Source organism: Monodon monoceros, unplaced genomic scaffold (assembly GCF_005190385.1).
Source record: "Monodon monoceros isolate NGI ecotype Baffin Bay Population unplaced genomic scaffold, NGI_Narwhal_1 Super_Scaffold_21, whole genome shotgun sequence".
In the NCBI taxonomy this organism is placed as follows: Eukaryota; Metazoa; Chordata; class Mammalia; order Artiodactyla; family Monodontidae; genus Monodon; species Monodon monoceros.
The window spans coordinates 62,252,206-62,271,597 of record NW_021703778.1 but is presented as its reverse complement, the minus strand read 5'-3'; the positions used below and the strand labels follow the sequence as shown (position 1 = coordinate 62,271,597).

The window sequence follows — 19,392 nt, the reverse complement described above, 5'->3', positions numbered from 1 at the left end:
TCTAACTTTGACTCTTCACCTCAGTAGCTGGGCAGCACACTTTGTTGAAGTGTTGGAACCTTAAGCACTAACCTTACTGGTTTTTTTCTTTAAGGCATCTTTTCCAGGAAAGTCCTTCAAGGTAAATTCAGAATAGCGCCTCTTAAAGCCTCGCATATTTCTTCATATAAATCAGTGATGAGTAATTCAGATGGTCTAGATTCTTGGAAAACTCAGCAGTCTGTATGCTCGTACAGAGTAAAAGATGGGTGCCAAGGGATTGCTCTGAGGCCACCTTTTGATTTGAGAAGGAGTCTTTATAGAAGTTCTTGTAAGTGTCCCTGAGTGGTTATGGCTGTGCCCATGAGGTGGCTCAGACTTCTGAGTGCTGTGGGCAGCCAGGGTACCCTTGTCTTTGACTCTGGGGGAACTGGCACTTTTTGTATTGTTCTGGATTTCATACCCTTTTCTTCCCTTCCTGACTCTACACTCTACAGTTGTGGGAGCAGGTGATTGTGTGTGTGTGTGTGTGTCTGTCTGTCTAGGGGTCTACTTCTTCATTTCCTGATCCCCTCTGCGCTTTGTAGAACAGCACAATGGAAGCCTCAGTGTGTATTGGAGTGAACTAACTTCTGCTCTGCCTCTTTGTGACTTTGGGTCTCTGTGTCACTTCTGATCTTTTTTCCTCATTTGTAGAGTGGCGCTGTGCTTACCACCAGGGATTGCACAGTTGCTAACATTCGTAAGCACTTTACGTGCTGGGCAGTGTACTCAGCATCTGAGGCGCGTTGCTTGCCTAATACTCAAAAGGATCCCACTGACCGTAAGTAACAATTACTGTCCTACCCAGTTTCCAGATGGGGATCTGAGAAGTAGTCTCTTAAAGTAGTAGATCTCTGATTTGTTATAATCTCTTCTACACTTACACCGAATGGTACAACAGTCTACAGACTGGTAGGTAGTTATTTTTTCCTCAGTTTGCCATAGTATAGCATTTTCAAGTTGAAAAAAACCAACAAAACCACCTTCTGAAATTTTGGCACTGAGTTTGGGAGTAGCCCTTAGGGTTCAGGGGCACCTGTTAGAGATCTGGTTGGCTAAGGATCAGTAGTGAAAACCAATTTTAGAGATTTTATAAAGGAAGATGGGTTCCTCAAAACCAAGGAAAAGGAGAAAATTTTGTTACTCTGCATATACTTGTTGAGCAATCCAAAAATGTTTCAGCAATCCAATAATATAGAAGGTTTCAGTGATTTAGGAGTAACAGCTTACAGTGGTTCAAGAAAAAGCCCGTCTTAGCAAGCTTGGGCAGCACACTGAAGTCAGAAACTACACATGCCCAAAATAATTGTAAAAGAAAAAAAAAAACTTCAGCGTTGCATAGAAAAATTTAGAAACCCTTCTGCCTATCTTTGTATCCCTTGCTAGATTGTCACTTAACCCAGTTCCTCCATACTTCAGCCTGTTCCAACAGTTAAACATTTACTGAATCCTTAACTGTAAAAATGTCAAATTACTTTTGCATTTTTTCCAACTTCGTCTAATCCAGCTCCTTACCTAAAGATGAATCTTTTCCAGTACCTCCAGTGCTTAATTAGCTTTCCTCTCAGTGCCTCTGATCTAACATGTTCACTTCCCCCCCCCCACAAACTAGCTAATCCTCACAAACATTTAGTCACTATCTTCAAAGTCCGTAAGGCTGCCATACATAAAATTCTCTTTCCTACATCACTTAAACTGCATCAGTCAACAAATACTGCCTATTTTTACCTGCAACGAATTGTTTTCTGAAATCCTTAAGTGCTTCCTGCAAAATAAGCTATCTTTCCTTTCTCTGTTATACATAGCCCTTCTAACCAGGCTTAACGGTTAGGTTCCAAACAATTAATTTTCACCTATGTATTCTGTGCTAATTGCCTTTGTCTTATGTCCACACCACCAAACGGCATGTATTTTTCTCTTCTGTTTTAAACCTTCAAATTATCACCTCATCTCCCTTGGAATAAATCTAAAGTCTTTGGAGTTGCACTACTTCTCTCACCTCATTTCCTGCTACTCTCCTTGCTCACTTTGTTTCCATCACATTGGCCTCTTCTTGTTTCTTGAATACAGCATCCCGTCTCTGGCCTTTTGCATTGATTCCTTGATCTGGAATGCACTTCCCCCACATATCCACATATCTCACTTTAAGTCTTCATGAAAATATGATGTTCTCAGTGATGCCTTCCCTGGTGTTATATTTAAAACTGCCACACTCTTAGCCCACCCTCAGTATTCTCCCTCCCCCTTCCCATCTGACATTTATCATTTGTTTCTTCCAACTGGGATGTAAGCTCCAGGAGGGCAGCAATTTTTGTTGGCTTTTTGTTTTGTTTTCACCGCCATATCGTGAGCACCTGGCACTTGGTAGCTACTCAATATAATTGTCGAATAAATATATGGAGAATTCAGAATTTGTATAGAAGGGGCTTAGGGGCTGCAGTCTGGTAGGAATGGGGGTTGGGGTGGGGGTCTGGGCTTTATCTTGAAATTGCATTGGTGTAACCAACACACTTTTCTAAGAAACCTTGAGAGCATCTGGTGAAAATTGAGGTAAGGGCTTGAGGACGGCCAAAAGCCTTTCCAAGCTACCCTTCGGAGAAGCCACCAGTAAGAAATGGGACCATTTAGAGACAGGCTGCCCAGAGCATCAGATGTAAGCCACAGAGGAGATGCCTGCCTTAGGCATGAATATTAGCCATTAGATCATCTTTGCTCCAGCTCCAGGCTCACCAAATCATATATTTGCTTCCCACTTGGATTTGCCAGTGGGGTTAGGAAGCAAGAATATGAAATCTGCACAGTAGTTACATTTTTATCGGTTTAGTAGAGACTGCCTAAGTACATCAAAAGCTCAAGCAATAAGCAGTCATTTGGATAAAGACAGTTTTCCTTCTCTAAAATTTCTAATGACATCCATCAACATATATTAATTCATTAATTTACTCACCATATGCTGCCAGGCATCTGGGAGATGGAGTGGAGCGGAGACAGATCAGTCGCGTGACAAGTAAGGTATGTGGTGCATTCCTTAAGTATAGGATAAGACGACTAAAAATTCTAAAATATTCTGTAGGATAAGGAACAATTGAGGTTGAGAATCACTATGGAGATATAGCTCAGAGTAAGAAGGACCAAACACTCTTTGAAGAGCAGCTGACAATTTTATGAGTAGTAGAGTTTTCTTCATCACTGCTCCAACACGTCATTTTAGTTTCAGAAACGCCGTCTTTTGCCAGTGGGATGAGATGCTCTGATTAATGTAATTTTCTAGTTAACTGATTATTAATAACTTCATATAGTTGAATCACTTGGGGTAGGAGAAGGGGAACTTCGGCATCAGCTTTAGGAACTGGTGTCCAGGGCTTTTAGAACTGTCTTGGTTGAGCTCTGAAATATTAATATTATGTATTATTTAGATAAGAAGTACTTTGTTTTTATTCTGTTAACTGGGGAGTCGCCTTTAAAAAGGATTATAGATAGATACCAAGATTAAGAGACTAGATCCAGAGTTAGAAGTCTTGGAGGCTGGTTCTGATCCTACTAACTGGAGCATATAATCTAACCTTTATGGTCCCCAATTTCTTTATCCACAGATTTATGGCTTTTATGATTCCTGTCTAACTTATAATAAAAATTCAAATATAGGCAACTCTGGTCATTCTAACTAATCACAGGAGCCTAAAGGGGAAAAAAGTCTTGTCACATAATAAGGTAACTAATACTTCGAGCTTAATGTTTGTCAGGCATGGTAAATATATTATGAGCTTGACCGTCATCACAGAAGTTAGTATTCATAGAGCACTTACCATGTGCTAGGCATTGTACTAGGTAATTTACATGCATTAACTCATTTAATTCCCACAACAGGATTATGATTTAGGTATACGTACTGCTATTATTCCCATTTTAATTTGTGGAAATGAAGGAACAATTTGCTCAAGATCATAAAGATAGCAAGTGGTGGAACCAAGATTCAAACATAGGCATGTACTTAGAAGAAGATCACTTCAAGTCATTTCATCCAGTGTAGGGGAGATACGACCAGTGATGTATATGTGATATATTTGATACCCCAAAGCAAATAATTTCTAAACATCTCCTCCTCTATATGACAAAATTATTTTCCATAATAAGCATTTCCTGTATTTAGTTTTAAATTAGTGATTAAAAAAGAATTTTCAGTTTAAAAGATATTACTACAGTTCAATAAAGTATTTTTTGCATTAACTAAAATTTGTACTTACGAAGCAAAAATATTACACTTTATAATTCTCACTCTATTTAACTACTTTAAAAAATTTAAACATACAATCTCAAGGTGGGGGGCTTCCCTGGTGGCACACTGGTTGAGAGTCCGCCTGCCGATGCAGGGGACACGGGTTCGTGCCCTGTCCGGGAAGATCCCACGTGCCGCGGAGCGGCTGGGCCCGTGAGCCATGGCCGCTGAGCCTGCGCGTCCGGAGCCTGTGCTTCTCAACTGGAGAGGCCACAACAGTGAGAAGCCCGCGTACTGCAAAAAAAAAAAAATCTCAAGGTGGAAATGGTGAATGACAAATGAGGTAACTTGAGGTCTAGTTTTCAGTGTATAGGTCTTGCACATATTTTGATAAATTTATATTTAGTATGTTTGATGCTATTATAAATAGAATTTTAAATTTCAGTTTTCCATCATTTGTTGCTAGTATATAGAAATAGTTTTTAAATTTTTGAAGTAAAATTTACAAAAAATATTATGCATACATTTCAAGTGTACAGTTTAATGAGTTTTGACAAGTGTATACACCCAAGTAACCACTACCATGTTCAAGATGCAGAATACTTTCATCACTAAAGGTTTTCCTCGTGCCCTTTCCTGGTTATTACAATTCACATGTTCAGCCCTAGGCAACAACTTATCTGCTTTCTATCACTAGAGATTCTGTTTCCTAGAGTTTCATATAAACAATCATAAAATAATCTCTACTTTTGTATCTGGCTCCTTTTGTTCAGTGTAACATTTTTGCAATTCATCCATGTTGCTTTGTATATCAGTAGTTCCTTTTTGTTGCTGTATAGTATTGCACTGTATGGGTGTACTACAATTTTTTATGCATTCACCTATTGATTAAAATTTGAGTTGACAGTTTTTGGCTATTATGAATAAAACTGGTATGAATATTTGTGTACAATTCTGTGCACGTTTTCATTTCTCTTGAGTAAATATGTAGGAGTGGAATTGCTGGGAATATGTGTGTCTGTATATATATATGTATATATATATAATATTTTTATTATGTAAGGCATACCTCATTTTATCATGCTTCACAGATACTGCTTTTTTACAAATTGAAGGTTTGTGGCAACCCTGCATTGAGCAAGGCTCTTGGCACCATTTTTCCAACAATATTTGCTCACTTCATGTCTCTGTGTCACATTTTGATAATTCAATATTTCAAACATTTTCATTATTACTATATTTCTTATGGTGGTCTGTGATGAGTGATCCTTGATGTTACTACTACAACTTGCTGAAGACTCAGATGGTGGTTAGGACTTTTTAACTGTAAAATATTTTTATATTTATTTATTTTATTATTTATTTTAAAAAAGATCAATAGGGATTTAATCATTAAGGAAAAGTTGATATTTAACATGATACAAGGCTTTGAAAAATATGGACTTTGTTTTTTTAGTACATAAGAGGATAAACAAAGTAACATTTGTTTTTTTAAAATTTATCATTTTAACTTTTTATTTTATATTGGAGTATAGTTGATTAACAAAGTTATGATAGTTTCAGGTGTATGGCGAAGTGATTCAGTTACACATATACATATATCTGTTCTTTTTCAAATTCTTTTCCCATTTAGCTTGTAACGTAATATTGAGCAGAGTTCCCTGTGTTACAAAGTAGGTCCTTGTTGGTTATCCATTTAAAATATAACAGTGTATACATGTCAGTCCCACACTCCCTAACTGTCCCCTTCCCCCCGGTAACCATTAGTTTGTTCTATAAGTCTGTGAGTCTGTTTCTGTTTTGTAAATAAGTTCATTTGTTTCATTTTAGATTCCACATATTCGCAGTATCGTATATTTCTCTTCCTCTGACTTAACTTCACTCAATATGACAATCTCTAGGTCCAACCATGATGCTGCAAACGGCATTAATTCATTTTTAATGGCTGAGTAATATTCCTTTGTATATAGGTACCACATCTTCTTTATCCATTCCTCTTTTGATGGACACATAGGTTGCTTCCATGTCTTGGCTACTGTAAACATTGCTGCAATGAACATTGGGGGGGGGGTGGTGCATGTATCCTTTTGGACCATGTTTTTCTCTGGATATATGCCCAGGAGTGGAACTGCAGGATCATATGGTAGCTCTTTTTCCAGTTTTTTAAGGAACCTCCATACTCTTCTCCATCGTGGCTGTACCAATTTAAATTCCTACCAACGGTGTAGGAGGGTTCCCTTCTCTCCACATCCTCTCCAGCATTTGTTGCTTGTGGATTTTTTGATGATAGCCATTTTGACTGGTGTGAGGTGATACCTCATGATAGTTTTGATTTGCATTTCTCTAATTGGTGATGTTGAGCATCTTTTCATGTGTTTGTGGGCCATCTGTATGTCTTTCTTTGGAGAAATGTCTGTTTAGGCCTTCTGCCCATTTTTTGTTTGGGTTGTTTGTTTTGATGATATTAAGCCACATGAGCTGTTTGTAAATTTTGGAGACTAATCCCTTGTCGGTTACATCATTTGTAAATATTTTCTCCCATTCTGTGTGTTGTCTCTTGGTCTTGTTTATGGTTTCCTTTGCTGTGCAAAAAGCTTTTAAGTTTAATTAGGTCCCATTTGTTTATTTTTGTTTTTATTTTCATTACTCTAGGAGGTGAGTCAAAAAAGATCTTGCTGCGATGAAGAATAGTTTTTAATTTTGATGAAGTTCAATTTATCAATTTTTGTTAAAGGTTCATGCATACGTTTTGTCCTATCTTAGAAATCTTTGCCTACCCCAAGATCACATATGCCTTTCTCCTATGTGTTTTTGTCCAGAACTTGTATAGTTTTAGTTTTTGATTTAGATAAAATCTATTTCAAGTTGATTTATGTTGATATATGTATGGCATACATTAAAGGGGTGAGGTACAATGTTTTTTTTTCCTGTATGGATATCTAGTTTTTCCAGTATAATTTGCTGAAAACACTATCTTTTCCCTATTTATTATCTTAGCACCCTTGTTTAAAAAAAATCAACTTACCCTATATATGTAAGTCTATTCTGCTCCATTGATCTGTATGTCTATATTTTCACTAATACCATAGTCTTTATTTCACCCCTTTGCATTTCCATGTAAGTTTTTAAATCAGCCTACCAATATCTACCAAAAAATGCTGCTGGAATTTTGAATGATTTATGTTGAATATATAGATAAATTTGGGGAGAACTGACATTAACAAACAATATCAAATCTTCCAAACTATAATTCGAGTATCTCTTCATTTAGTAGGCCTTCTTTAAAACCTCTCAGCAATGTGTTTTAATTTTCAGTGTATAAGTGTTAAACAATTTTTGTTAAATTTATCCCTAAGTATTTAATATTTTTGATGCTATTGTAAATGGTATTTAAAATGTTTAATTTTTGATTGTTCACTGCTGCTACATAGAAACATAATTGATTTTTGTATGGAGCCCTTATATCTTGTGACATTGCTAAATATACTTATTAATTCTACTAGCTTTTTTGGAGATGCCGCAAGGTTTTTGATGTACACTACCATGTCTTCTGGAAACAAAGGCAGCATTATATCTTCCTTACCAACCTAAATGCCTCCCCTCCCCCATTGCCTTATTGCATTGGCTAGTATCTCCAACCGAATGTTGAATAGGAGTTGTGAGGGCAGACATTCTTGCATAGTACCCAATTTTAGGGGAAAAGCATTCAGTCTTTCACCATGAAGTGTGATGTCAGCTGTGAGTTTTTCATTTATACCCTTTATGAGGCTGAGGAAGTTCCCTGCTCTTCCTAATATGCTAAGAGTTTTTATTGCAAATGGGTGTTGAATTTTGTCAAATGCTTTTTCTGTATATAGATTTTCCCCTTCATTCTGCTAATATGCTGAATTACATTGACTGATATTAAAATGTTAAATCAACTTTGCATACCAGGGAAAACTCATACTTGGTTATGGAGTTTGTGTGTGTATGTGTGTGTGGCTGGATTTCATTTACTGCAATTTTGTTAAGGATTTTTGTTTGTTTCAAAACTGCTTTGTTGAAAGATAATTCATATACCACACAGTTTTCACCCAGTTATTTGGTTTGGATTGACATGTACACACTACTATATTTAAAATGAATAACCAACAAGGACCTACTATTTTAAAAAAAAGGAGAGGGGACAAGAGAATGATATAGATGATATGAGATTGGCCATGTGTTGATAATTCTTGAAGCTAATTGATGGATTCATGGGGCTTTATTACACTATTTCTTCTACTTTTATGTATGTTTGAAATTTTCTATAATAAAAAAGTTTTTAAAAGTAATAAAATCTAAAAAAAAGTGTACAACTCAATGATATTAATACATTTACAGATATGTACAGTGATCACTACAATTTTCACCTCAGAAAGAAACCCTGGGGCTTCCCTGGTGGCACAATGGTTAAGAATCCACCTGCCAATGCAGGGGACACGGGTTCGAGCCCTGGACTGAGAAGATCCCACATGCTGTGGAGCAACTAAGCCCATGTGCAACAACTACTGAGCCTGCGCTCTAGAGCCCGCAAGCCACAACTACTGAAGACCGTGCGCCTAGAGCCTATGCTCTACAACAAGAGAAGCCACTGCAATGAGAAGCATGCACACCGCAACAAAGAGTAGCCCCCACTCACCACAACCAGAGAAAGCCTGCATGCAGCAAAGAAAACCCAACGCAGCCAAAAATAAATAAATTTATATTAAAAAAAAAAAGAAACTCTGTACTTTTTTTTTTTTAATTATTTTTATTTTTGGCCGTGTCAGGTCTCCGTTGCTGCACACAGGATTTCTTTACTTGCGGCGAGCAGGCTTCTCATTGCAGTCATTTCTCTTGTTGCAGAGAACAAGAGAAACGGGCTCTAGGTGCGCAGACTTTAGTAGTTGTGGCATGCAGGCTCGGTAGTTGTGGCTCTATAGTTTTGGCAATTCTGGACATTTTATGTAAATGAAATCATATATTATCTTTTGTGACTGGCTTTTTTCACTTAGCATAATGTTTTAAGGTTCATCCCTGTTGTGGCGTGTATCAATACTTCATTTTTATGCCTGAAAAATGTTACCTGTATGGTTATTTCACACATTGTTCATTCATTCAGAGTTGGCTGATGGACATTTGTTTTCTCTCTTTTTTTTAACTTTTTATTTGGTATTGGAGTATAGTTGATTAACAATGTTGTGACAGTTTCAGGTGTACAGCAATGTGATTCACTTATACATGTATCTGATGCACATTTGGTTTGTTTTCATCTTTTAGCTATTGTGAATAATGCTATTATGAACATTCCTGAACATGTTTTACGTGGGCATATGTTTCCATTTCTCTTGGGTATACAGCTAGTAGTGGAATTGCTGAGCCATATGGTAACTCTGTTGAGGAACTGTCGTGCTGTTTTCCAAATTGGCTGCACAATTTTATATTCCCATGAACAGTATATGCAAGTTCTGATTTTTCCTTTTTCTTACAATATTTACTCTCTTTTTATTCTAGCCAATCTAGTGGGTGTGAAATGGTATCTCGTTGTGGTTTTGGTTTGTATTCCTCTGACGAGTTATAAAGCCGAGCGTCTTTTCCAGTGCTTATAGGCTATTTGTACATCTTCCTTGGAGAAATGTCTCTTCAGACCTTTTGTTCATTTTTTATTGTTATTTGCCTTTTTTTAATGAGTTGTAAGAATTCTTTATATATTCTAGGTAGAAGTCCTTTATCAGATATATGATTTGTAAATATTTCCTCCCGTGCTGTGGTGGTTGTTTCGGTTTATTAGGGTATCCTTTGATAAACAAAAGTGTTAAATTTTGATGAAGTACAATCTACATTTTCTTGATGCTTGTGCTTTTGGTGTCATTTCTATGGATTCATTGCCAAACCAGAAGTCATGAAGACTTACCAGTATGTTTTCTCCTAAGAGTTTTACAGTTTTAGCTCTTACATTTAGGTGTATGATCAATTTGGCGTTAATGTTTTGTTTTTTTTTTTTTAACGGTACGCGGGCCTGTCACTGTTGTGGCCTCTCCCATTGCGAAGCACAGGCTCCGGACGCACAGGCTCAGCGGCCATGGCTCACGGGCCTAGCCGCTCCGCGGCACGTGGGATCTTCCCAGACCGGGGCACGAACCCGTGTCCCCTGCATCGGCAGGCGGACTCCCAACCACTGCGCCACCAGGGAAGCCCTGGGGTTACTTTTTTTATATGGTATGAGGTAAGGGTCAAATTTCATTTTTTTGCATGTGTATCAGTTGTTTCAGCATCATTTTTCGAAAAGATAATCCTTTCCCCGTTGAATAGTCTTGGCATCTTGTCAAATTCAGCTGACCATAGACATATGGTTCTATTTCTGAACTCTGAATTCTATTTCATTGATCAATATGTCTATCCTTATGACAGTAACATATTTATTTTTGTTGCTTTGTAGCAAGGTTTGAAATCAGAAAGTTTGAGTCTTCATTCTTTGTTCATTTGTTGTTGTTATTGTTGCTGTTAAAGATTTTTGTATTGTTTCCATGAGGAATATTAGGCTGTAGTTCTCTTTTCTTATAATGCTTATGAAGGTATTACTGGCCTCATAAATGTAATAGAGAAATGTTCCCTCCTTTGCCTTTTTCTGAAGGAGTTTGTGTAAGATTGGTGTTATTTTGTTCTTAAATGTTTGATAGAATTTACCAGTGATGACATTTGGGCATGGACTTTTCTTTTGAGGAGGTATTAAACGTATAGACTCAATTTTCTAAATAGACATAAGGCTACTAAGATTTTCTATTTCATCTTGAAACTGATTTTGGTAACTTGTGTCTTTCAAGGAATTTATCCATTTTATGTAAGTGATCACACTTATTGGCAGAAAATTATTAATACATTCCCTATTGTCCTTTTAATGGCTGTAGGATTTCTAGTGATGTCTCCTCTTTCATTCTTGGCATTTGTGTCTTTTCTCTTTTTCTCTAGGTCAGCCTGGCTAAAGTAATTTACAATTTTTTCTACCCTCAAAGAACCAGCTTTTTGTTTCATTATTTTCTTTATCATTTGTCTATTTTCTATCCATTTTTTCCTTCTCTTATCATTCATTATTTCTGTCTGCTTACTTGGGTTCCATTTGCTCTTTCTCTCCTCTTAATGTAGAAGCTTAGATCATTTTTTATAGCCCGTTTTCTAATTGTTTATAACATTTAAAGATTCTTTTGATGGTGGGATACAATGGTACTTGGATAGATGAAAGGCAGAACTCTGTTACTTACAGCGCTGAACAAGAAAAAGCTACCATGCAGTACCACAAGATTGCACCCAGGGACAGGGTAACAACAAATTAGAGCTGTAGGGGGCATCCTATATATGGTAAATGAGGTGTGGTCAGTTAGGTTTCATGACTCTTCTGTGGATTGGCTAACTTGAATGATTTAACTAGGGGCATAGGGACTGTCTTACTTGTCTGGTACCTTGTCCCACGGCAGTTAGGTTGGGTGCATAGTGGCCTGGAGTGTGAGAGCCCAGTAAGGGAAGTGGTTGGGTGTGGATTTAGCCACTCAAGAAGGGAAACTGACTTGCCACTAGCCAGGGGCTTAAAATTGATCAAGATAGTGTTTTTAACTTCTCGATATATATTTTAAAGAAATGAAGTCTGAATCTTGAGGAGATATCTGCACTCCTATGTTTATTGTAGCCTGGAAACAACCTAAATGTTCACTGATGGGTGAATGGATAAAGAAGATATGTGTGTGTGTGTGTGTGTGTATACACATATATACAATAAAATATTATTCAGCCTTATAAAAGGATATCCTGCCATTTGGTACAACATGGATGAGCCTGACAGACATTATGCTAAGTGAAATAAGCCAGACACTTAAAGACAAATACTGCATGATCTTACTTATATATGGAATCTAAAATTGTCAATTTCATAGAAGCAGAGAATATGATGGTTGCCAGGGACAGAAGGAAGGGGAAAATAGGGAAATGTTGGTCAAAGGGGACAAAGTTTCAGTTATACACGACGAATGAGTTCTGAAGGTCTCATGTACAGCCTGGTGACTATAGTTAACAATACTGTATTGTGTACTTGAAATTTCCTGAGAGAGATGTTAAGTGTTTTCACTACAAAGGAAGGAAAAGAAAAATGGTAGCTATGTGAGGTGACGGATATGTTAATTAGTTGGTTGTGGTGATCATTTCACAATGTCAGAACATCAAGCTGTACACCTTAAGTATGTACAGTTCCTATCTGTCAATTATACCTCAATAAAAAATATCTTAAGATAGCATTTTAAAAAATATTACAATTGACCCCTAATGTCTTATCATCAGTTTCAAGTTCAGTTATTTGGGGCATTTGAGTGGCCTGAATAGTAGAGGAGAATTTTAGAGAGTAGAGCATAAGTTGCCCTGAATGGCATAGAAAATATTTTATTATGAGAGTGAAAAGGAAGAAAACAGAAGTACAAGGAGTCCTAACGGGCTGGCCATAACTAAGTTCCCCATTTACATGGCATTAGCCGTGAAAACATCTGAAATTTCTGAGGTCTCTAACAGTATCTTGGAGTTGTCAGGTATGTTAAAAGTCTAAGTTATATTTTTCATGACAATATCTTAGTGTATTTCTTGGGTCATGGTGGTAGGTTCTGCAGTTATATTGTTGGAGAGAATGAACTGAGAGTTCAATAAGGTATATATAAGTGTCAGTGGTATTTGTAACCAAGGGGCAAGGGTAGTGTGGTAGCCATGGTCAGACATGCAAGGTGAGAAGTGGCAAGCCAGAGAGGGGAGTAGGAGAATGCAGTGGGGAGTGGGCTCATATGAGGTAGTTGCCTCCTGGGGAAAGCAATCATTAATTTTTAGAATGACACAGATCGTAGTGCTATTTGGGAAACAGGGTTTCCCATTAGACATGGGAGTATAAAGGTATATATTTTGGCAGAGAGCAAGGAGTATACTAGGGTCATGGGCCACATAAACAGCAAGCATAATAGGACCCCTCATAGCAAAAGAGGAGAAGCAATAAGTGACCTGTGTCTAATTTGTCAGTGGCTTAGGAGAGGCCACCCATGGGCGTAGCTTGGGCAGTGGTCTCAGCGTTTGATGCGCAGATCTTGGACAGGAGAGATGGTGTCTGAGGCGATGTCATCTAGTGGTGAACTCCTGGACCACAGCAATGGCATCTGGGATGTGGGACTGGTGCGTCCTTCGTAAGTGGATACCCACTCAGATTGATAGGGCTCACGTTTTTCTGACTTTATGTTATAAGAAGAATAATCCGCTTGTGGAATTTGAAGGCAATGTTGGGCCTGGGAGCTTTACTTGCAAGCTTAAGTCAAGAAGCTTTGTGGGTACACAGCTAGCAAAAGAGATGCTGGCATCCATGATACTGCCATAATTGGGCCAAAGTACCAGAACCCAGTTGGCACATTTAAACCCCCATATAGGGCTGGCCAAATCTAAAAACTCCCAACAGTCCAAGATTTTCCCCAGGTGGGGGATGAAGGGAATTCTGCAACAAATAGGTTTTAAATCTTACGGCCTGATTTAGGTGCATGTTATTAACAGTCAGGTTGTTTGTTATTTAAATATCCATGGCTGAGGTAGTTAGAAATCTAGAATTAAACTGCAGGCAGGTCCTCCAACTAAGCCAATTATTATGGGCCTTTTGCTTTATGAGTTGGTTTGATTGTTGGCAGGCAAGCTGGCAGGACCTTTGGGCTGCAGAGCTTGCATTAGTCACACTTGATGGTATGCAGGCCTCAACATTTGCTGTGTTTGGTTGAAACAGTGACTTACGTGGAGGGTTTGGGCCTCCAGACTGCAAACCAACAAAAGCACACAGACCAAAAGTAACAAAACAAATAGCCAATGGAATGGTGCACAGCTGCACTTGGCAGGCTTTTGTTGCCTGATACTGATTTTGATTTCATCATTATGGGATATGGTGTTGATTTTATTATTATCTCTGAATGTAATTTTCATTCACTACGTGGGATTTTCTATTTCCCTTCTTGGTAGTCCACACTGTCTATGGAAATGACCCTGGACAACTCATTTTTATTTCCTTGAGGGGATTGGAGTGAGAGCTCAGAAGAATTACCCACCCCTTTATTATCTGGATATTGAAGAAGATTTCAGGTAGTGGAAGTTCGAGCTCAAAAGGGTCCCCTATCCGATGGGCAGGTGCCTAGCCTGACAGGTAATCCACAGTTAATGGGTCCAAAAGGACTATGCATCCTTGATCTAGCTTCCTACCCTTACGCGGTGGGGGGCAGGATTGAAAATCCATAAAGATACAGGGAGACATTATTAAAAGGGCCTCATATATAATGAGTCTTCATATACATAGAGGAAAGACATAGCCTCTAAAGATAGGAACAAGCATTGGAAAGTTGTTTTAAGTTGCTATAAGGTGTAAATTATCCAAGGAGACTTAAGAGAGATTAAGGCCTGGGGCAAGATAGAGACCCATTTAGGCATCTACTTGCAGACTAGAGTAAAATTACGTTATTTGAAGAGACCATTATGTCTCTCATTAAACTGGCTGTCCCTCCCTTTTCCCCTCCCTTCTTCCCTCCTTCTCTCCTTTCCTTCCTTCCTTTGACACTGGATATACTGGGGGGAGGTCCTTTATTCTGCTCATATTGTTTTCCTCCAGAGAGCCTTAAATCAGTATTGTTAGGGTTAGGGACCTCTCTCGTGGCAATGGTTGTCTGGTTTAAGGACGCTTGGCTTAAGTTAGGTTTAAACTAATCCCTTTGCTGTGCTGCAGAAATACCATGGTATTTTTGAAAGATGGAAACTACTGTGCTACAGACCTGCCTTTTGCTTCATGGGGGAAGCCACAGCTTTCACTTTGTATCTCTGCCTGATGACTCATAGTGCCAACCGTTTAGGTGGTTATGGGAAAAGGAAGGGAAGGGGCATGGTCTACTCCTAGGTGGCTGTCTTTCCAAAGGATCTGGGTTGGGACTTAGCACCAAAGAAATCTCTCTCCTTGGTACAACGCAGTGAGCCCTTTGTCCAAAGTTATCAGTCCCTTGGCATGTGTTATTTGGTGACAGCTACTAAGGCGCCAGCCAATGTCTAGAGGTCTTGCATTATTGGATAACTTTAACAAGTATTCTGGGTGGGAAGGTGCAAAGATGAGATATTCCTCCCCCTCTCCTCTCCTGATTGCTTTAAGATTTTCTGTTTATCACTGGTTTTTAGCAATTTGATTATGATGTGTGTTGGTGTGTGTATTTCCTATTTGTGATTTTTGAGCTTTGTGGCTCTGTAACTTTTTTAAAAAATCAAGTAAGAAAATTTTGGCCATCATTTTTGTTTTTTCTACACTCCATACTGTTATTCTAAGACTTCATTTACATGTATTTTCTAAGATGATGTTGCTTCAAGGGTCACTGAACTTCTGTTTATTTTTTTATTCATTTAATCTTCTTGCGTTTGTTTACCAGTCTTTTCATCTGCAATGTCTAATCCACTGTTAATCTTATCCTGTGAAAATTTTATTTCACATATTTTTTAAAATCTCTAAATGCTTTATTTGGTTTTTTAAAAATATTTTTGATTTCTCTCTTCATTATGTTCATGTTTGCCTTTAAATACATAAATATACAATAGTATTTAAGGTCCTTGTCTGCTAATTTAACATCTCTTACAATCCCTTTCATTTGAGGTTTCTTCCTGGTTAGGGATCACATTTTCTTGGTTTCTGGCAAGTCTAATAATTTTTGACTGGATGCTGAATATTATGAATGCTGTATTGTTGAATGTATGGATTTTGTTGTCTTCCTTCAAGGAATATAAGGCATTTAAGTTATTTGTTGATCAGTTTGATAAATATGAGCTTTGTTTTCAGGATCTGTTCATTCAAGGGGTAGTTTAATCATAATACTGTGGGGTGCTTTCTTTGTGATCAACAATGTATGCCCTAGTTGATCACTCAGAACTCTCTGCTTTGGCTGGTTGAAGCTTGAACTTATTGCCCTGCATACCTCTGGGAACTGTTCAGTTTAAAACTATCTTTTTTTTTTTTTTTTTTAACCCAACCTAATGAGTTTCAGTTTTTTACTCAGCCTAATGTCTATTTAGGTCTTCTGCCCATTTTTTGATTGGGTTGTTTGTTTTTTTGATATTGAGCTTGCATGAGCTGCTTGTATATTTTGGAGATTAATCCTTTGTCAGTTGCTTCATTTGCAAGTATTTCCTCCCATTCTGAGGGTTGTCTTTTCAATCTTGTTTGTGGTTTCTTTTGCTGTGAAAAAGCGTTTAAGTTTAATTAGGGCCCAATTGTTTATTTTTGTTAATATATCATTAGTGTATAGAAACACAACAGATTACTGTATATTAATCTTGTATCCTGCTACCTTGCTGAAATTATTTATTCTAATAGTTTTTGTGTGGAGACTTCAGGGTTTTCTATATAAAGTATCATGTCATCTGCAAATAGTAATGGTTTTACTTCTTTCCTTCCAATTTGGATACTTTTTATTTCTTTTTATTGTCTGATTTTTGTAGCTAGGACTTCCAATACTATGTTGAATAGAAGTGGTGACAGTGGGCATCCTTGTCTTGTTCCTGAAGTTAGTAGGAAGGCTTTCAGCTTTTCACTGTTGAGTATTATGTTGGCTGTGGGTTTGTTGTAAGTGGCCTTTATTATGTTGAGATATGTTCACTCTATACACACTTTGGTGAGAGTTTTTGATCATAAATGGATGTTGAATTTTGTCAAATGCTTTTTCTGCATCTATTGAGACGATCATGCAGATTTGTCTTTTTGTTAATGTGGTGTTAACATTAATGTCAATGAACATATGTTGATTGATTTACGTATCTTGAACCATTCCTGCGACCCTGGAATGAATCCAACTTGATCATGGTGTATTATACTTTTTATGTATTGTTGGATTTGGTTTGCTAATATTTCATTGAGAATTTTTGCAACTATATTCATGGCAGATATTGGCCTGTAATTTCTCTTGTGGTGTCTTTGTCTGGTTTTGTTATCAGAGTAATGGTGGCCTTGCAGAATGAATTTGGTAGTGTTTCCTCCTCTTCAGTTTTTTGGAATTGTCTGAGAACGACAGGTGTAAGTTCTTCTTCATATATTTGGTAGAATTCCCCAGGAAAGCCATCTGGTCCTAGACTTTTGTTTGCAGGGAGTTTTCAAATTACAGATTCTATTTTTTTTTAACTATTATTTTTTTTTGGCTGCATGCGGGCTTTCTCTAGTTGCAGCGAGAGGGGGCTACTCTGTTGCAGTGCACAGGCTTCTTATCGTGGTGGCTTCTCTTGTTGCGGAGCACGGGCTCTAGGCATGCGGGCTTCAGTAGCTGTGGCATGCGGGCTCAGTAGTTGTGGTGCACGGGCTTAGTTGCTCTGCGGCATGTGGGATCTTCCCGGACCAGGGCTCAAACCTGTGTCCCCCTGCACTGGCAGGTCGATTCTTAACCACTGTACCACCAGGGAAGTCCTCGTTTCAGCTTTATAGACACACATAGGGTCAAACTGAAAGGATGGATGATGATATTTCAAGCAAATTGAAATGAAAAGACGCGGGTTTAGTCATAGTTATATCAGACAAAAGAAGACTGCAAGTCATAAAGGGTAAGAAAAGACAAAGAAAGTAATTAAATAATGATAAAGGGGTCAATACACTAAGGAGATACAACAACTGTAAATATATACACTCCCAACACCCTAGCACCGAACTATATTAAGCAATTAATAATAGATTTAAGGGAGAAACAGACAACAATACAATAATTGTTAGGGACTTCAAAACCCCACTATCAGCAAGGGATACATTTTCCAGACAGAAAACCCACAAGGAAACATTGGAATTGAACCACATGTTAGAACAAATGAGCTTAATAGACAGAACATTCCACCAAACAGGAGCAGAATACATTCTTCTCAAGTGCACGTGAAACATTCTCCAGGAGAGGTCACAATGATTAGCCACAAATCTTAGTAAATTTAAGGAGACTGAAATCATACCAACTATCTTCTCTGAACACAATGGTAAAAAAAATAGAAATCAACAATAAGAGGAAAGTGAGAAGATGTACAAATATGTAGAAACTAAACAACACACTTCATTTGATCAAAGAAGAAAAAGGGAAGTTAAAATTTATCTCAAAACAAATGAAAATGAAAACACAACATATCAAATATTGTGGAATGCAGCAAAAGCAGTTCTGAGAGGAAAGTATAGCAATAAACACATTTGTTAAGAAATTAGAAAGATCTCAAATAATATAACTTTACACCTCAAGGAACTAGAAAAAGAACAAATTAAGCTCAAAGTCAGCAGAAGGAAGGAAATAGTAAGTCAGAGGAGACATAAATGAAATAGAGACCATAAAAACAATAGAAAAATCGACAAAACTAAGAGCTGGGTCTTTGAAAAGGTAAACAAGATTGATGAACATTTAGTTAGGCTAAGAAGAAAAGAGATGACTCAAATAAAATTAGAAATGAAATGGTGAGAAATTGAAAATGTTTCTCTTAAGGTCAGGAATAAGGCAAGGATGCCCAGTCTCACCACACCTATTAAATATAGCTCTGGAAGTCCTAGCTAGAGCAATTAGTCAAGATAAAGAAATAAAAGGCATCCAAATCAGAAAGAAAGAAGTGAAACTGTCATTATTTGCTGATGATATGATCCTATATATAGAAAGTCCCAAAGAATTGGTCAAAAAACTTGGAATTAGTCAACAATTTCAGTAAAGTGGCAGGATACAAAATCAACAGACAGTGTAGCGTTGGTGGTATAGTGGTGAGCATAGCTGCCTTCCAAAATCAACATACGAAACCACTGAAGTATCTGAAAAAGAAATGAAACCATCCCATTCACATAGCATCAAAAATAATAAAATACTGAGGAATAAATTTAAGTAAATGAAAGATCTGTATAATGAAAACTACAAAACTTTACTGAAAGAAATTGAAGAATACACAAATGGAATGATATCCCCTACTTATGGATTGGAAGAATTAATATTGTTAAAATGGACATACTACCCAAAGCCATTCAGAGATTCAATGCATTACCTATCAATATGCTAAAGACATTCTTCACAGAAATAGACGAAACAATCCTAAATTTGTGTTGAACCATAAAAGACCCTGAATAGTCAAAGCAATCCAGAGAC

General features: G+C 37.5%; 1 long non-coding RNA gene across 1 annotated transcript in view; it reads right to left on the bottom strand.

Moving 5' to 3' along the window:
* The window catches only part of LOC114903526, a 28,332-nt gene extending 23,943 nt beyond the window's left edge, over positions 1-4,389 (bottom strand). The window contains exons 1-2 of the long non-coding RNA XR_003795744.1: positions 4,331-4,389; positions 2,969-3,408 (exon numbers count right to left, since the gene is read on the bottom strand). This is a non-coding gene — a long non-coding RNA (uncharacterized LOC114903526). The remainder of the gene's footprint in view (positions 1-2,968; positions 3,409-4,330) is intronic.
* Positions 4,390-19,392: the final 15,003 nt, after the last annotated feature.